Here is an 18,628-nt window from a genome sequence, read left to right on the forward strand (position 1 = left end):
ATTGAAGTACACGGGGGAGAGAATACCAAGTAGCTACAGCTAGAACCCGTAGTCCATGGGGGAACTACTCACGGAGCATGATGGAGGCGGTGGCGTCGATGGAGATGGCTTCCGGGGGCACTTCCCCGTCCCGGCAGGGTGCCAGAACAGAGACTTCTGTCCCCCGAATTGGAGTTTCTCGATGGAGGCGGCGCCCCTGGAGTCTTTCTGGAGTTTCGTCAATCGGTATCGATGTTTTAGGTCACCAGGGCTTAAATAGGCGAAGAGTCGGAGTCAGAGGGGCCACGGGGCCTCCTCACACTAGGCCGGCGCGGCCAGGGTGGAGCCCGCGCGGCCCTGTTGTGTGTGGCCCCCAGGGCTCCCCTCTGGTCCCCCTCTGACTTTCTGGAAGGTTCCGGGAAAATAAGGTTCTGGGCGTTGATTTCGTCGAATTCCGAGAATATTGCCCGAACAGCCTTTCTGGAACCAAAAACAACAGAAAACAGCAACTGGCCCTTCGGCATCTCGTTAATAGGTTAGTTCCGGAAAATGCATAAAAACATTATAAAGTGCAAGCAAAACATGTAAGTATTGTCATAAAACAAGCATGGAACATCAGAAATTATAGGTACGTTGGAGACGTATCACCGCACAGGACGGATCCCGGGGACTTACCTTCGCAGAGTTTCGTGGCATTCAGAGATTATTTCGCGAATGAGGCGCTCTGAGAATATATTGTCGAGTGCTTTTCCGGGTGTTGGAGTAGCACATTTATTCGAGTCAACGGATGACTTATATTGTTTCTATGTTATCCTCCCGATGGGAGTATATGAAGAGTTATTTTGATAACTCAGAATATGCTCGCCAGGATTTTGTCAAATTTCATCGGGCACGCGAACAGCGTTCCCGATGGGAGTAGCCCCCGAGGCTACAGCCAAGTACTTGTACTTGGTTGTAGGCTCACCATTTTAGCATCTTTGCCACTATATTGTCATGTTTCATGCTTATGTTCATATTTATCGGGTGCGCGAACAGCGCTCCCGATGGGAGTAGCCCCCGAGGCTACAGTCGAGGATTTATACTTGGCTGTAGGCTCCAATTGACCTTTGTCGCTATATTTTGAAATGTTCCCTTCCGAACCATCTCCATCAAACTTATCAAAACCTTGTTATAAAGTAGCCCCCGAGCATTTGGACAAAAACTTGTATTTGGTCAAAGGCTCTCGAAATTACCAGTCATCTCTTGATGTCACCACTTTTCATAAAATCCAGCCGAAATTTTCATTGGTAAAGTGACATCAGTGCCGACGATAGCCACGACATCAGTGTTGACGATAGCCACGATCACTGTATTGGAAAAACGCGAGAGCTGTCCCTTCACTGACCTGCGGGCCCAAAATCTGCGACCTGTTGACACGTTACGCAAGTGGGGGACACACGTCCTCCGCTTTTCCTGGCACGCGCGCTGTAGCGCCTGTCCAGTTCCATCATGGCAAAAATACCGTTTTACCCCTTGATACACGTGTACAACATCAAGTCCATTCGTAGATCATCCAACGGTGCGACGTTTTGACTAAACTTACTATAAATAGCCTTCATCCTCCTCGTTTAATCCCCTTCGCCGCACCATTGCTCATACCTTCTCTGCTCCAATCCCCATTGCAACTACCAGAGCTCTAGCGCCCACGCACTGCTCCGCTTCCTCGACGCCATTGTTGATGCTGCCGCGGCCAAGACTTTCAAGGCACAACATCCCCGAAGCAAAGATGGCGGCGCCAGATCTAGGGGCCACGGAGTGGGAGAGATCCAAGATCTCCGCGCAGGACATCAACCTGCTGAAGAAGCTTGGACTAAGCAAGAATAAGGACGCGCTGCGCTTCCCCAGCGAGGAGAGCTACCCGACACCTCCCATTGAGTATCGGGTTAGTTTTGTTGACCATCTTATCCGTGCCCTCTCTGCACCCATCCACGATTTTCTGCGTGAGTTGCTTTTTGTGTATGGGCTGCAACTTCACCATCTTACTCCCAACTCCATCCTCCACATCTCTATTTTCATCACTCTTTGCAAATCTTTCCTTGGGGTCCAACCTAACTGGGCTCTATGGAAGTGCATATTCCTCCTCCGCCGTAATGGCTCCCCCAACATCGCCTATAACATAGGCGGTGTTGTTATCTGCGTCCGCCCTGATGTCGAGTATTTTGACGTCAAATTCCCTGACTCGGTTCAAGGGTGGCGCAAAAAATGGTTGTATGTCCACGAGGAATGCGCCGAATCGCTGGAACACAACATTCCCCCTTTCAACGGCAACGAAAAAATCTTTCGCCGCCGCTCCTGGGATGCAGAGGCTAGCGACGAAGAAAAATCAGCGACAGAGGCGCTGATGACACGCATCCACGAGCTTCAGAATACCCATGGACAAGAGTTGTCGGGTATCCAAATTACGGCATATTTCCTTAGGATTAGGGTGCATCCTTGATACGTCTCCGACGTATCGATAATTTCTTATGTTCCATGCCACATTATTGATGATATCTACATGTTTTATGCATACTTTATGTCATATTTATGCATTTTCCGGCACTAACCTATTAACGAGATGCCGAAGAGCCAGTTGCTGTTTTCTGCTGTTTTTGGTTTCAGAAATCCTACAAAGGAAATATTCTCGGAATTGGACGAAATCAACGCCCAGGGGCCTATTTTGCCACGAAGCTTCCAGAAGACCGAAAGGGAAACGAAGTGAGGCGACGAGGCGGCGACACGCCAGGGCGGCGTGGCCCACCTCCTAGCCGCGCGGCCCTATTGTGTGGGCCCCTCGCGTCGCCTCTTGACCTACCCTTCCGCCTACTTAAAGCCTCCGTCGCGAAACCCCCAGTACCGAGAGCCACGATACGGAAAACCTTACTGAGACGCCGCCGCCGCCAATCCCATCTCGGGGGATTCAGGAGATCGCCTCCGGCACCCTGCCGGAGAGGGGAATCATCTCCCGAAGGACTCTTCACCGCCATGGTCGCCTCCGGAGTGATGAGTGAGTAGTTCACCCCTGGACTATGGGTCCATAGCAGTAGCTAGATGGTCGTCTTCTCCTTATGTGCTTCATTGTCGGATCTTGTGAGCTGCCTAACATGATCAAGATCATCTATCTGTAATGCTATATGTTGTGTTTGTCGGGATCCGATGGATAGAGAATACTATGTTATGTTGAATATCAATCTATTACCTATGTGTTGTTTATGATCTTGCATGCTCTCCATTATTAGTAGAGGCTCTGGCCAAGTTTTTACTCTTAACTCCAAGAGGGAGTATTTATGCTCGATAGTGGGTTCATGCCTCCATTAAATGCAGGACGATGTGAGAAAGTTCTAAGGTTGTGGATGTGCTGTTGCCACTAGGGATAAAACATTGATGCTATGTCCGAGGATGTAGTTATTGATTACATTAGGCACCATACTTAATGCAATTGTCTGTTGTTTGCAACTTAATACTGGAAGGGGTTCGGATGATAACCTGAAAGTGGACTTTTTAGGCATAGATGCATGCTGGATAGCGGTCTATGTACTTTGTCGTAATGCCCAATTAAATCTCACTATACTTATCATATCATGTATGTGCATTGTCATGCCCTCTCTATTTGTCAATTGCCCGACTGTAATTTGTTCACCCAACATGCTATTTATCTTATGGGAGAGACTCCTCTAGTGAACTGTGGACCCCGGTCCTATTCTTTACATCGAATACAATCTACTGCAATATTTGTTCTTTACTGTTTTCTGCAAAAAATCATCATCCACACTATACATCTAATCCTTTGTTACAGCAAGCCGGTGAGATTGACAACCTCACTGTTTCGTTGGGGCAAAGTACTTTGGTTGTGTTGTGCAGGTTCCACGTTGGCGCCGGAATCCCTGGTGTTGCGCCGCACTACATCTCGCCGCCATCAACCTTCAACGTGCTTCTTGGCTCCTCCTGGTTCGATAAACCTTGGTTTCTTTCTGAGGGAAAACTTGCTACTGTCTGCATCACACCTTCCTCTTGGGGTTCCCAACGGATGTGTTAATTGCACGCATCAAGCCTCTGCAAGCTCGCAAAAACCCCCTCTGGATGTATGCTCGCCTGTCGATAGATTTATCGATCAAGGACTTAGAAAAACTTGTCCGAAAAATCTCTTCGCTTAGCAAGAAAGACACCGTCCCGTCATCTTGCCGCGTGACACCATATAGCGCCACCAACGCGCTCCCCCAGGTAATCTATCTTTATCGTTTTCTTGTTCATTCTTCACTTTTTTTACTGCTACTTCTTCGACTGCTGCTATTGATACAATTTCCTGTCGACACTTTCTTATCTTGTCCAGAACCACAAGACTGCGTCGCCTCTTCCTCCCCTTCCCGAAGATGGAGATGTCGAAGAGCGCGCAGTCATCACCGAGGACACCCAGGTTCCTTCTCAACCTGAGAGCGAAGTCGCGGTTTCTCAAAAACCCGCGGCTTCCTCTGAAAAAGAAGTTGAATCCGAGGCTTCGGAGTCCACGCAGTCCATTCCTTCCGCCGTTTGCCCGAAGAAACGGAAAAGGGGTGACGCAGAAGGCTCTGGCACCTCCAAGCTTAGCAGCTCTCCCGTCGAGGAGACTGCTCCAAGAAGCACTGCTCCCGAAGAATCGGAACCCTTCCACGCCTATGACGCTACGCTTGTCAGCTCGTGAGTTGCTCTGTCGCTTCTTGTAACCATAGTATGTCGAATATCTTGTTTCTATATCAAATAATCTCTTTTTATTTTGTGCGCAGCGGCGACGAAGAAGAAGAAGAACCTGCCGACAATGTGACTGCTCCTATGAGCATGTCTCATACTTTGGCTTTGTCGGATACACACCGCACGGCGGAGGAAACCTCGACTCCTCATCCAGATCTTCAGAGGTCGACTCCTGCCACTAGCCCCCGAGCCTCTTCGCCAAAGAGAGCGAGGGTTGAGCTAGGCGAAGAATTCAGCTTTGCTGGCGGTTCAGCGACTCCTCCTTTGGACGATGTAAGTCTACTATTTTTATTTCTCTTTCTGCCGAGTTTTTTCACTACTCTCAACTTTTCTTTCCCTTTCCTTTTCTGTAGCCTCTGATGAAGCCCTTCATTAACCTTGGCGCCCAATTTACCGCAACACTTGTGATGGGTTGAAAGGTATTTTGTCGGATGACCTGTTTTTTTTATTCCCCAAAAAACTTCCTTTGTCCTTATGCAATTCTAACTTCTGTCCTGTGTCCTTTCGACAGAAGCTCTCCTTGCGGCGGACAAACGAACTGAAGACCTTACCAGCAAACTCAAGGCGAGCGAAGAGGCTCGCGAGAAGGCTGAAAAGGATGCCTCTTGTATTGAAGATCTTTGAAAGAGGCTTCACGAAGCAGAGACTGCTCTAAGTGAAAAAATCACTCAGCATGTCGCTCGTGAAGGAAACATCACCTCCCGCCTTGAATCGTTGAATCGTCGTTTTGTCAGTAAGTTCACTGATCCTACCTTCATTCTTTTCGCTGGTTTTCCACCCCTTCTTCTTTGTTGAGGACCCAAGCTTTTGTTCTAGCAGGGAAAATGAATCAAGATTTTGTGCTGGATAAGCCTGAGAATGACCGTCTTCTCGACGCGTTGTCTCTTCTCGAGATTCATGCGGATCTGGTGCGCCGTAGCATCTTTGACGCCCAGGCTGCGTTTTCGCGCCTGTTCCCTTACTTCTTTCCGAAGAAAAAGGAACCCGACACTTTTGCTGTCCTTGCCAAAAGCTTCGTTCCCCAAGAAGATCTTGGACTTGCTCTTCGTCAAGAAAATTTGAAGATTGGCGTAGAAGGCACTATAGCATTGGTTGCCGAGAGCCAACAGCACGTCGACTAGGCTAAGGTTGGTGATGTGAAGAGCATGGAGACGAAGAAATGGCAATCTTTGATCAAGGCCGCCAAGCCGAGCTCGAAGAAAATCCTCGCCTTCCTCGATACAAACCAACGCCTTCCTCCAGTTCCGCCAAACCGGAGGTCAAGTAGATCGCCCTGCCTATCTTTTTCTTCTCTTTCTTTTGACGCCTGTCGCCATAGATGTAGCCTGCGACAGCGTATGATTGGTTCACTAGGATCCAACCTTTTGTAAGCACCATGTAAATATATCACTGGAAGTCTATTTTGCGTGATGATTGATGTCGAGATTTTCTTTCCAGTTGGTATTTGACAACTATACTTCGACTCCTCATTCCTCCGATGCTTTGCCTGCGTCCTTGTACTCGAAGAAAATCCCAGCTGATGATGAATTCATTGAAGATTCTTCGAGTATGGATCCAACACATGACTTTAAAGAACTCCGCCAACAGCTTCAATCGATGAAGAGATAAGCACTCGTGATAATGGAACAATCTCGAAAGTCATCTGAGAGGGAAAAAGTTGCGCTACAACAAGCTCAGGAAGCTATAGCTTCAAAAGAGGCTGCAGTCGCTGAAGCTACACAGGTTACCTCCCGAGAGAACTTTATGCTTGAGTTGATGACTGAAGCAAGCCTGGAGATGGCGGGTATACTTTCTCGAGCTGGACCTTCTTCTGTTCCTTGTCTGTTTTCTGCCTCTAACTGGTGTGCTGTCGCCAAACAGGTCCCTTTTTGGACGCTGATGCCGAAGATCAATGAGTCGACACAAGATCAAATTTCCTTATTAATCTGGCACTGGACCATGGCTCCCTTTTTTGGGCTACCCCTGAACGCACCCGACAAATCGTCAGATTTCAAGACCGCTCATGCCAAGTTCGTGAGTTCCTTGAATTTTGTACTAAAACATTGTCCATGGTTTACAACTCCATGTTTCCTCGAAACGTTCAGCCTAAGACCCTTCCTGAGCTGATGGACAAGTTTAAGGACTCGCACAAAATCCAGGGTTTTGTAAGAGCTCAACTAGTAGCCGGTGCCAGGTTTGCCCTTATTATGCTTCAGATCTGCCACTCAAAACTTGATATGACCAAGGTGGTTGAAACTGTTCATACCAAGCTAAGGCGACGGTGAAGAGGTGTCGATAAGATTGATGCGGTAGTTACACCAGTGGCCGAAGAGATAATTGGCGACCTTCTCCGAATGGATGCCGACTTTTTTGCAGATGGCCATTATGCTGATTTTCTAGGTGCCTCTGCCGAAGAAGACAGAGTAAATATTGACGATCTGTTAGGACACGACTGAATTTATTTCTTCGGTAGATAGCTTATTTTGTCGAAGGAAACTATAACTTGCTGTATGTATGTTGTAAGACAGATATATATTGTTCTTTTCCCTAGCCCCCGAGTATTTCGGTGGCTAGTTTCTTTATTGTGTTTGCGAAGTTGAACCAAGGCAAATAAATTTTATTGAGTATATTGTATTTGCGGGTATGAGCCCCCGAGCCTATCGAAGAAAAAGATGTATATCTCCAATATCTTTATTATATTGCAGCACCGCGAGTCCGCCTCATTAAAAATCTTCCAGCCCCACTCAGTGCCCTGAAAGGAAAAGAGTGCATCTGAAAACTCGCGGGCGTTTCAGTACATTGTATGTTTACATATATATCTTGTCTTAGGCGTAAAAACGCCTAAGTTGCGCCACGTTCCAGGGATTTGGCTCTGCAACCCCTGTCTTCTTGTCCTTTATCCTGTACGCTCCTCCTTCGATGACCTCGGTGACGACGTAAGGGCCTAGCCATGGTGATTCGAGCTTTTCATGGTTATTTTGCGTGAGTCGAAGAACTAGGTCGCCCACCTGGAAGGATCTTGGACGCAATCGTCGACTATGATAATTTTTCATATCTTGCTGATATTTGGCGACTCTTGACAGTACTTCGTCTCGAGCTTCGTCGAGTGTGTCCATATCATCTTCTAATGCCTTTCTTGAGGTTTCTTCATCAAACTCCACCACTCTCGGAGAATTGTGTTCTATTTCTATCGGCAGCACTGCCTCAGCTCCATGAACAAGAAAAAACGGGGTTTCCTGTGTTGCTGTGTTGGGTGTTGTCCGTATGCTCCATAGCACGCTGGGTAGCTCCTCTGGCCAAGTGTGCCGAGCTTTCTCCAATGGTCCTAACAGGCGCTTCTTGATTCCACTGCAGATGACACCGTTTGCTTTCTCAACTTGGCCATTGGTTTGCGGGTGCGCAACCGACGCAAAATGTAGTTTGATACCTACTTCTGCGCAATAAGCCTTGAATTCCTTTGACGTGAAATTGTTACCATTGTCTGTGACGATGCTATGAGGAACTCCAAACCGGAAAACAATGCTCTTGATGAATTTGATCACTGATGCTGCATCTGGCGAATTTATTGGTTTTGCTTCGACCCACTTGGTGAACTTGTCGACGGCTACAAGCATATACTCGTATCCTCCTGGCCATGCCTTGTGCAATTTTCCCACCATATCTAGACCCCACTGGGCAAAGGGCCACGACAAAGGTATTGGCATCAGTTCTGCTGCCGGAGAATGAGGTTTTGCAGCAAACCTTTGACACACATCACAGGTACGCACTATATTTTTTGCATCCTCAACGGCTGTGAGCCAATAAAACCCTGCTCTGAAAACCTTGGCCGCAATAACCCGACTGCTTGCGTGGTGTCCGCATACTCCCTCGTGCACATCCTTTAAAAGCACCCGACCTTCTTCAGGTGTGACGCATCGCTGCAAGACTCCCGATATACTTTTCTTGTACAGCTCGCCCTTAACCACAGGGAATGCTTTCGATCGTCGAATAACTCGCCTTGCTTCCACTGGATCGTCGGGTATTTGCTGCCTTGAGATATATGCAATATAATCTTGCATCCATGGTACTTCTACTACCATTACCTCGTGCGATTCTTCCTCATCTTCAGCTGCACCTTCCTTGAGGGCTGCCGAAGCCCCCGAGCCTTTCTCGACCTTTTCTTTCTTCTTTGGCTATTTTCTTGCCTTGGTCGACCTTTCACTTATTTCTTCCCAAAATACTCCGGGTGGTATTGCTAGACACTGCGACCCGATATTTGCCAGAACATCGGCTTCATCATTGCTGAGCCTGCTAACATGGTTTACCTCGCATCCGTCGAGAAGCTTCTCGAGTTCATTGTATAACTCTTTGTATGCCACCATGCTATCATTGACTGCATCGCATTGATTCATTACTTGTTGAGCCACCAGCTGGGAGTCGCCGTATATTTTTAATCGGGCCGCACCACAGGCCTTCACCATCTTCATCCCATGTATCAGCGCTTCATACTCTGCCTCATTGTTAGATGCATTGGGAAACGTCATCCGTAGCACATACTTTAACTTGTCTCCTTGAGGTGAAACCAATATCACGCCTGCTCCTACTGCTTCTAATCTCTTGGACCCGTCGAAGTTCATGGTCCAGGTTCTCGATAAATCAGGAGGTCCCGTGTTTTGTAACTCCGTGCACTCTGCGATGAAGTCTGGTAAGATCTGCGACTTTATCGCTTTTCTTTTTTCATATGTGATGTCCCGAGGGGAAAGCTCTATTCCCCAAAGGGAGACACGACCCGTAGCTTCCGGGTTATTCAGTATATTTGACAGTGGTGCCTCGTTGACCACTATTATCGGATGTGCCGAAAAATAGTGTCGTAACTTTCTTGCTGTTGTAAATACTCCGTATGCTAGCTTCTGATAATGCGGGTACCTCTGTTTTGAAGGCGATAAAACTTCGCTGATGAAGTATACCGGCCTTTGTATTCCATGTAGTTTCCCTTCTTCCTCTCGCTCAACCACAAGTGCCGTGCTGACCACCTGAGGGGTGGCCGCAATATATAATAGGATAGGCTCCTTTTCCTTGGGTGCCACCAGTATCGGGGGTGTCGATATTGTGCGCTTGAGATCCTCGAAGGCTCTGTCCTCTTCTTCATTCCACTCGAACTTTTCTCCTTGCTTGATCAAGGCGTAAAATGGCAACGCCTTTTCTCCTAGCCTGTCGACGAATCTGCTCAAAGCTGCGACTCGTCCAGTTAGCTGTTGTATCTCCTTTAACTTTGTTGGTTTTCGCATCGTTACGATAGCCTGTATTTTCTCCGGGTTAGCCTCAATCCCTCTTGCTGACACAAGGAACCCGAGAAGTTCTCCTGCCGGAACGCCGAAAGAGCACTTTGTCGGGTTTAGCTTGAGACAAAACTTGTCGAGGTTGTCGAAAGTTTCTCTAAGATCATCGATCAATGTTGATCCTTCCTTTGTTGTTATGACGACATCGTCAATGTATACTTGGACATTTTTTCCAATCTGCGTGGCTAAGCACTTCTGCATCATCCGCTGATATGTTGCACCCGCGTTTTTCAACCCGAAAGGCATTGTTCTGTAGCAAAACACGCCATAAGGGGTGATGAAAGCTGTTTTGACTTCATCCTCTTCCTTCAGCCGAATTTGGTTGTAACCAGAATATGCGTCCAGGAAGGAAAGACGTTCACAACCTGCCGTGGAGTTGATAATTTGATCGATCCTTGGGAGGGGAAAGTAATCCTTTGGACAATGTTTATTTAGACACGTGAAGTCGACGCACATGCGAAGGACCTCTGTGTTTTTCTTCAGGACCAACACTGGGTTTGCTACCCAGGTGGCTTCTGTGTGTATCTCTTTGCTGAACCTAGCTTCTCTGAGTCGATTGATTTCTGACAGCATAGCTTTGTGGTTTGGTTCCGAAAAACGCCGCAAGGGTTGTCTGATTGGCCTAGCCAATGGATCCAAGTTTAAGGGGTGCTCGGCAAGTTCCCTGGGTACTCCTGGCATGTCAGCTGGACACCATGCGAAGATTTCCCAGCGCTCACGGAGGAACTCGACGAGCGCGCTTTCCTATGCGAGGTCCATGTTGGTGGCGATAGCTGTCGTCTTTTTGGAATCTGTCGGGTGTATCTGCACTTCCTTCGAGTTCTTGGTAGTATTGAAGGTTGGTTCCTTGAGAGGCCTCCCGACGTCTGGCAAAACGTCGTAATCTGTTGTCAGCTTTGTCGCCATATACTCTGCTTGCATCCCGAAAGTTTCCGACAATCGATGGAAATCCTTGTCACACTTATCTGCTAGCGCCAAACTTCCCTTCACCGTGATTGGTCCCTTGGGTCCAGGGAGCCTCCACAACAAGTATGTGTAGTGGGGTACTGCCATGAACCTGGCATACGCAGGTCGCCCCAATAAAGCATGGTACTGTGATGGAAAATTCACGACCTCAAACTCCAGCCTCTCGATCCTGTAATTCTCTCGGGTTCCGAACTGAACGTCGAGATGGATCCTCCCCAATGGATAACTTGGCTTGTCTGGTGTGATACCATGGAAACGTGTATCCGTTGGTTTTAAATTCGCCAAGGATATATTCATCTTCCTCAATGTATCTGCGTACATAAGGTTCAGACTGCTGCCGCCATCTATAAATACTCTCGATACGTCGAATCATGCAATCACTGCAGGTAAGATTAAGGCTGACTGCCCTGGTCGAGGAACTTGCTGCGGGTGATCCGCTATGGTGAAGCCGATGTCCTGTCCCGACCAATTTAAATACTCTATTGTTGGTGGAGGCATCTTCTCTGCCATGAAAACTTGTCGCGAAATCACTTTCTGAGCTCGGTTGGATGGCCTAGCCTTCTGAATCATTGAGACCGCGCCGTTGGCGTGGGTATCGATGTATGGAGGTGGGTGTGGTGCTGCCGCTATTCTGAGCTGGTGCCGATTTTCATCCGTGATTGCGGGAGGAGGCGGAAGGTGAACCTCGCTCCTTGGTCCCTGAGGGTATCTGTTTGCTGCCTGTGCGTTGGCATGCCCTGCAATTCTGTTCAACGCCTGAAAAGTTCGGCAATCTTTCTGCAAGTGTCCTAACTGCCTCTTTCCATTGTTGTCGAGGTAAAAGTGCATTTGGCATGGCCCGTTCATCATATCTTCGGGAGATATGTACGTCCTCTGGAACCTTTTACCATTATTTTGCCTATTTTGGCGGGGACCATTCCGCTGCTCACCGCTCTTTTGATAATCATCTCGATTATTTCCTTCATTATTTCCACGGAAGCCGGCCGATATTTGGCCGGGACCGTTGTGATATGAATACTGACGAGGAAAACGTCGTCTATTTTGGAAGTTCCTGTTACGATCCTCCTCTGGCGACCTATGTCGCTTGTTGTTGCCAACATCCTCTCCATCTGCCCACCGATTAGCTATCTCCATGAGTGCCGCTATTGTTTTTGGATTAGTCCTTCCGAGGTCCTCGATGAAGTCCTTCCTTCGGATCCCAGCGACAAAAGCATCTATCGCTCTCTCGTCAGATACATTTTCTGCCGAGTTTTTGATAATATTCCACCTCTGTATGTACGCTCTCATCGACTCGTCATACTTCTGTCGACAGGCTCTCAACTCCTCTATTGACGCGGGTTTCTTGCACGTGGACAAGAAATTCTTTACAAACAGGTCCTCGAAGGTTTCCCAACTGTCGATAGATCCAGGTGGTAACTTCTTGATCTATGATCGAGCTGCACCACTTAGATGCACCTGGATACTTTGCATAGCTGTCGCCTTAGTTCCACCAGTCAATTTTACTGTCTCCAGGTAATCAACCAGCCAATCCTCGGGATCTTGCAATCCGTCTAATTTCTTATAACTATCAGGCAACTTGAAATCTGACGGTACTCGCGTTTTGCGGACTCATCGAGTGAAACAGGGGAGCCCACACAGATCTTCGTCATCTACTTCAGGTGACTGCCGATGTTCTCTCCTTTCTTGTCGCGCCCTGTCAACCCGTGTTTGCACCACTGTATCTCTAGCCGACGTTCTTGGGGGTTGTTGGACTGCCCCTGTAGGTCGTGGACTTTTTTGTCTTGCGGCACCTTTGGGAGGTGTGCTCGTACTTGCAAACGCAGTTCCCATGACTCCTACTCCTGCCAAAGCCATGTTATACAATGTCTCTCTTGGATCTCCTGCAGGTGGCCTGTTCGCCAGTATGAAGGCATGTGTCGCCATATATCCTGCTTCCGGGGTTTTTGGGATAATGTTCCCTCTCGTGTCGATCGACATGGAAGACATGTCGAGGTTCTGGATCAAGTTCTCCCTCTCAGCCTCAGGTATATTCTGCAGCTGAGATCTTGCTCTGTTTCGAGCTGCTCTGTGATTATCTCCGGAAGTCCCTGATTGCTGGCTCAACTCCGCCATTCGCCTGCTTGACGCGAAAGCCGCGACTTGCCTCTTATCCAGCTCAATTTTCTATTTTTCATGCTCCCGCCTAGTACGAGCGAGTCTATATTGATATGCCTGTAACTCTTGAGCTGTCGTCGTTACAGTCATTGGCTCTGTGCCATCAATGGCTCTTGCGACTCTGTCCCACACTGTTTGTGGGAATTGCACCATCTCCCGTGTTTCAGGTCCAATATATTTGGTTCCCAAACCTCGCGTAAGATCCGCGGGGTCGACATATGGATTCCCTGCGTCATCGAATTTTTCTGATGTCTCCTCTTGTGGGCGACTTGTATCCCCTATTGCATATATTTGATGATACTTTGAACTTTGATCTTTGTCGGGATTGGTGACACCATCATATAGATCAGTGAAGACCTCTCCAACAATAGTGGACCTGTCGATGAAATTGAAAGTGTCGACGCTGTCGGAATCACTGCTTATATTTGAGTCCGCAAACGACCCGACGGATATGTTGCTGAAGATCTTGATGAGTTCACCGCTTGATGCAAGATTGGTGGAGATTGCCGACGAAATCTCTTCATCGCGAGACTCGAACGATGAAATCGATCCCGATGAACCGGAACCAACTGCATCCGATCTCGCCGAATCCGATCTTGCGAGACGATGAGATCCTTCCTTCCCGACGCGGAAGTGGAACTTTCCGAACGCCATGTCCTTGGGCTCCTCCAGATACGCATATGCATCCATACGGGAGGGTGGGTGAGGAACAAAATCGACTAGAGCAGTTTTGATCTGTTTACCTCGATCCATCGCGTTGCTTGCTACCGAAGATGTTGATGATGTCGAACGTGCCATCGAGATCGGAACCTTGTCGCCTCTAGTCCCCACAGACGGCGCCAATTGATAAGGTATTAACTTATCAATGCCTACGGGTTGTTGACTAGGGTTTAGTTGGAAGTAGAGGGCAAGTAGATCTCGAAGGTTTCAGCCGGAAAAGTACTCGACTGCTATGAAAACTAGGGTTGCGTAAAACAATGAATCGATCCTTTCTTTGTCCCTCGACTCCCCCTTATATAGGAGGCGGAGACGAGGGTTTCGTGATGTACAAGTTACAGAGTTCGGGAGGGTTTCTGAACCGTCCCGCGATATTTACAAGTTGATATTCCTAATACAATTCTATCTTTCCAAACTATATAAAACTTCAGGTCGTGGGCCTCCAGTAAACCCCAGGTATCTTCTTCGGCAGGCCCATTGGGGATGCCTATGTCATGTAGTGCACCCTGCCACTAGTCAGCTAGCAACACCTTCAGAAGTCACGCCTTTCTCCTACTGGTCGATTAAACCTTGGTTTCGTACTGAGGGAAAACTTGTTGCTGTGCTCATCAGACCTTTCTCTTGGGGTTTCCCAACCACTTCCACAACAACCGCCAACAAGATTATCTGGCGCCATCACCGAAGCACCATCAAGATTTTCTGATGTTGTTGCCGGGAATCTGAAGAAAAGTTACACCACAAAGATTGTTAACTCTCACGGCAATTTGCGCTCAGCACCCCCCGACCTAAGAAAGCTTCGCCACTGTGAATAAGGGGGCCTTGGTGTCGTTTCACCCTAGGCCCCCTGAAATCTATGGATCAGCCCTGTGTGGTACCGTGAGAGAAGGAACCTCTCCTACCTCCTCCTCCTCTTACTCGCCTTGACGACCATGATCCCGACCACCTCAGACTCGCGCATGTTCGACATGGCGGGCGCCGATCTCGTCTGCGTCCATCGGCAATGTTGCTACCAGCATTGCGTTTCACACCAACATCCTTGCGCTCCTCGTCACCCTCACTTTTTCCGCCGACCCGATGGGCGTCGACTCTCTCCGCTCTGGCAATGAGGCATTTGCCCGTGGCGTCTGCTTCGTAGATGGGTGCGCAGGTTGCCTGTCCGAGGTGGCCAACAAGATCAACAACGAGTGCGATGGCAGCCGGTGCATCAGCATGTGGAACTCGGGCTAGTTCATCTCCTACGCCGACACCAAGACCTTGTCGCATGGCGAGGTCACCTATCACGGACTACCCCCCTCCCCATTTTACAATTTTGAACTTGAAATACTTAATTTAATTTATTTTTTAGTCTTTTTAATTAACACAGATATAAATATAAATACTGTACTAGAATGATTCATAATAAAAGACCAGGATAACTCGGTTGGTAGAGAAGATGACTGAAATTCCTCGTGTCACCGCTTCCTGGCAGAGAAAAAAACCCAGCGCTGGTCTTACAGCCGACTGCGTCCACCACTCCGCCTTCTACGACGATTACGAGCTCCCCACCCTGGCGGCTGGCGCTGCCTGTAAAACTCTATAAGGGCGAGCTGCACGCGGTGGCGCATTACGCGAGGGACATCACTGCGGTGGACTGCGCACAATGTTTGGAGAAATCGACCGAGGAGTTGCTGCCCAAGTGCTGTGGCAAGATAATAACCCTTCACATGCCATGATATTCCAGTTGCAAAGTGTGATTTCTTCGGGATATTGCAAAGAGGCCAGGGGATTTTCTTCACAAATGCGGTCCATGGAGGGTAGATCCCGTCAGCAAGATAATAAACCTTCGTGTACTGGCGGCCTTCGATCTCAAAGTTGCATGGAGGAGCTTCACCCTTCACAAGCCTTGAGAACAGTGGTGACCACGACAACACATTGAGATCATTGAGAGAGCCAGGCAATCCCAAGAATGCATGCCATATACATAGATCATGCGAGGCAAACTATCTCAAGGATGATTGTTGCATTTTTGCGGTGGCCTTTGTATTTGCCTTTATAACTAGCTGGACAATTCTTCTAGGTCCAATGTATACATTCAATTGAACCAAGCATCCCAGGCCATCCTCTTTCGTCGTTTTCAGCAAGAAGCCTCTCGTTGTCGTTTTCAGCAAGAAGCCTCTCGCTGTCTTTTTCACTGGGTGGCCTCAAATACTCTTGCCTGAAGATATCAATCACATATTTTGTAAACCTTCTCATGGCCTCCAAAATTGTATCCTCCCCAATGCGAACATAGACATCAATGGCGTCGGCCAAACAACCACCTGCAAGTACCCTCATGGCCGCCACACACTTAATCACCGGTCTAGCACTGATCTCTCCCGTAGCACTCCTCCAAAGCTTGAACCAATCATCATGCTCTTAGACGACTCTTGTGATGGAGAGGAACAAGTCTTTTTTTCATCCGAAACCGGCGTCAGAATTGCTTGTCCATGTAGGTCGCATCTGGGTTGAAATAACCTCTCATGATCTTGTCATGACCCTCGGCTTTGTTTAGGTTGATACATGCATGGCCTAACTAAGATCCCCTCCTCGACGCGCGAAAATCTTCGTTCAAAATCATGATCATTGCCATTTCCAAATCTTCGTCTTCATCTTCTTCCTCCTCGGACAAAGAATCATCAAAAATCATCTCTCTCAACCTCTTCATCTGCACCCGAAGGTAATCTCGGTCAAGGTAGGCTGCAAACAAAGTCGAAAAACAAACCAAAAGTAATAGGGGAATTGAGTCGACTACCTTGTGTGCAACGGAGGTGCAGATCGCGACCGGGACAGTTGCGGCCGCCAAAAGGGAGCTCGACGACCGCAAGGGTACAGGACGAACGGACGGCAAGGCCGTGGCCGAAAAAAGCCCTCTCGCTGGCTGCGCGATGACCGAACGACGACAAACCAACGTCTCCGCCGCCAGGAGAAATTCATCGGAATCCGGCCACGGACCTCGGCCTTGCCCACCAACTCGGCGGACGTGGTCGATCTACACCACCTCCATCAACTTCGGCGGCTCTTCCCGACCGAAATAGACCTTGCACCGGCTGGAGACGAGCCTTCTTTCGATTTTGACCGAAGGCGGGATCCACCTCGATGCGGCAGCTGCAGGTGCTATTCCGGCAACGGCTAGCACCGGCGAGAGGTGCAGACGGGGGAAATACGGTTGCGGTTATTCGGGCAGTTGGCAGAGGGAAAAGGTGGCCAACCGGAAGGAATGGTGCAGCAGGGCGGCGAGGAAGTGGTGGCGGCGTGGAGGAGAAAAAAAATGCAAATCGAGGACCGCGACGCCTATATATGCGAACCGTGGAGGCCGACTCCTAATTTTTTTCTCCTCTAAGGCCGTTTGGGGTTGGGTTAGAGACGGTTCCCACCGTTAGAGGAGAAAAATATACCCCTCTTACAGCCGAAAAGGGATGGGTTAGAGATGCTCTAATGTCTTTTTTAGCCTCGACCCCCTGTTTTATTCAAAGTTCAACAATTAAAGGGATATTCACACCCGCATGTTGATCTACTAGCCAAACTAATCGACCAATGTTATTGTGGAGAGCAAACCTTGCCAGGTTATGGGCCTCCTAGTTAGAGAATCTACGTTCAAATACTAAGGAGAATTCCGGAAACTCATTTCTCCTCGCCTCCATTTCATGAATGATGTGAGCATACACACCCTTACTTCCTTCCTAAAAGTTCTTGACAACTGACAAACAATCGCTAGCTACCAAAACCTTAGTTTCAAGAATGTCAGACACCAGAGATATGGCTTCTCTATAAGGCAATGTCGCTAGGGATATGACTTCTCCATAAGCTAATGCCTCCAGAGTCTCCAGTTCGCTGCCACCAAGAAAGTTCACCGCCGATGCCCCAAGAAAACAACCATAGGTGTCTCTTGCTACATCCGCAAGTTCGCCCTTATTCATATTCTTCCCCAATGTTGTGTTAACATTTATTTTGACCACACCAACATGTGGAGCAATCCACCGTGGTGGAGCATGAGCCCGTTTCTGAACATGACCACCTTTCTTCCTCGTTTCCTCTTGACAATCCAATTCTGTCAAGAAATTATGTTGAGAGATTCTTTTTTTAGGGGGATTATGTTGAGTGATGCTCTATTTTTTTTAGACAAACCAGCTAGCCTTTATTCATTAATCAAAATGTTTACAGGGATGTTGACAGTATAAGGCGTATAAGGCGTGACCAGCCACAAGTGGCGGCCAGTTTCAAGAGTAAGGCCATGTCTAGCTAGATTGTGAGCTTCATAATTGTGAGCTCTTCCTTCATAGGCAAAATTACAATAAATAAACTGTGTAGACCGGGCTTGAATCTCGGATATAACATCACCATACTTGCCTAAACTCCCTTCCTTCACATCAGTTATCACCTGCTTGCAATCAGAGGCAACCTGTAACCGACTAAGAATGAGATCATCTGCTAAGGCTAGCGCTTCCCGACATGCCATTGCTTCAAGAATTGCCGGGTCAGTGATTCCATTGAACACTACGGCCGATGCACCCATATACAACCCATCGCTGCTACGACAGAAAGCAGCAGCAACACCCTTCGCACTAGACTTCGACATCGTAGCGTCCACATTAATCTTTGGCATGGCTGAGTCCGGGGGGATCCAGCTCCGCTGAGCTCCCCGAGGTTGCACTTGATCTTTGGTTGATGGCTGTGATTTCCCCGCACCTATCATTTTGAGTTCATCGAGAAAGGAGGTTACAAAACCATTAGTGGATAAAGGTGTGACAGACATT

Source organism: Lolium perenne, chromosome 3, assembly GCF_019359855.2.
Source record: "Lolium perenne isolate Kyuss_39 chromosome 3, Kyuss_2.0, whole genome shotgun sequence".
In the NCBI taxonomy this organism is placed as follows: Eukaryota; Viridiplantae; Streptophyta; class Magnoliopsida; order Poales; family Poaceae; genus Lolium; species Lolium perenne.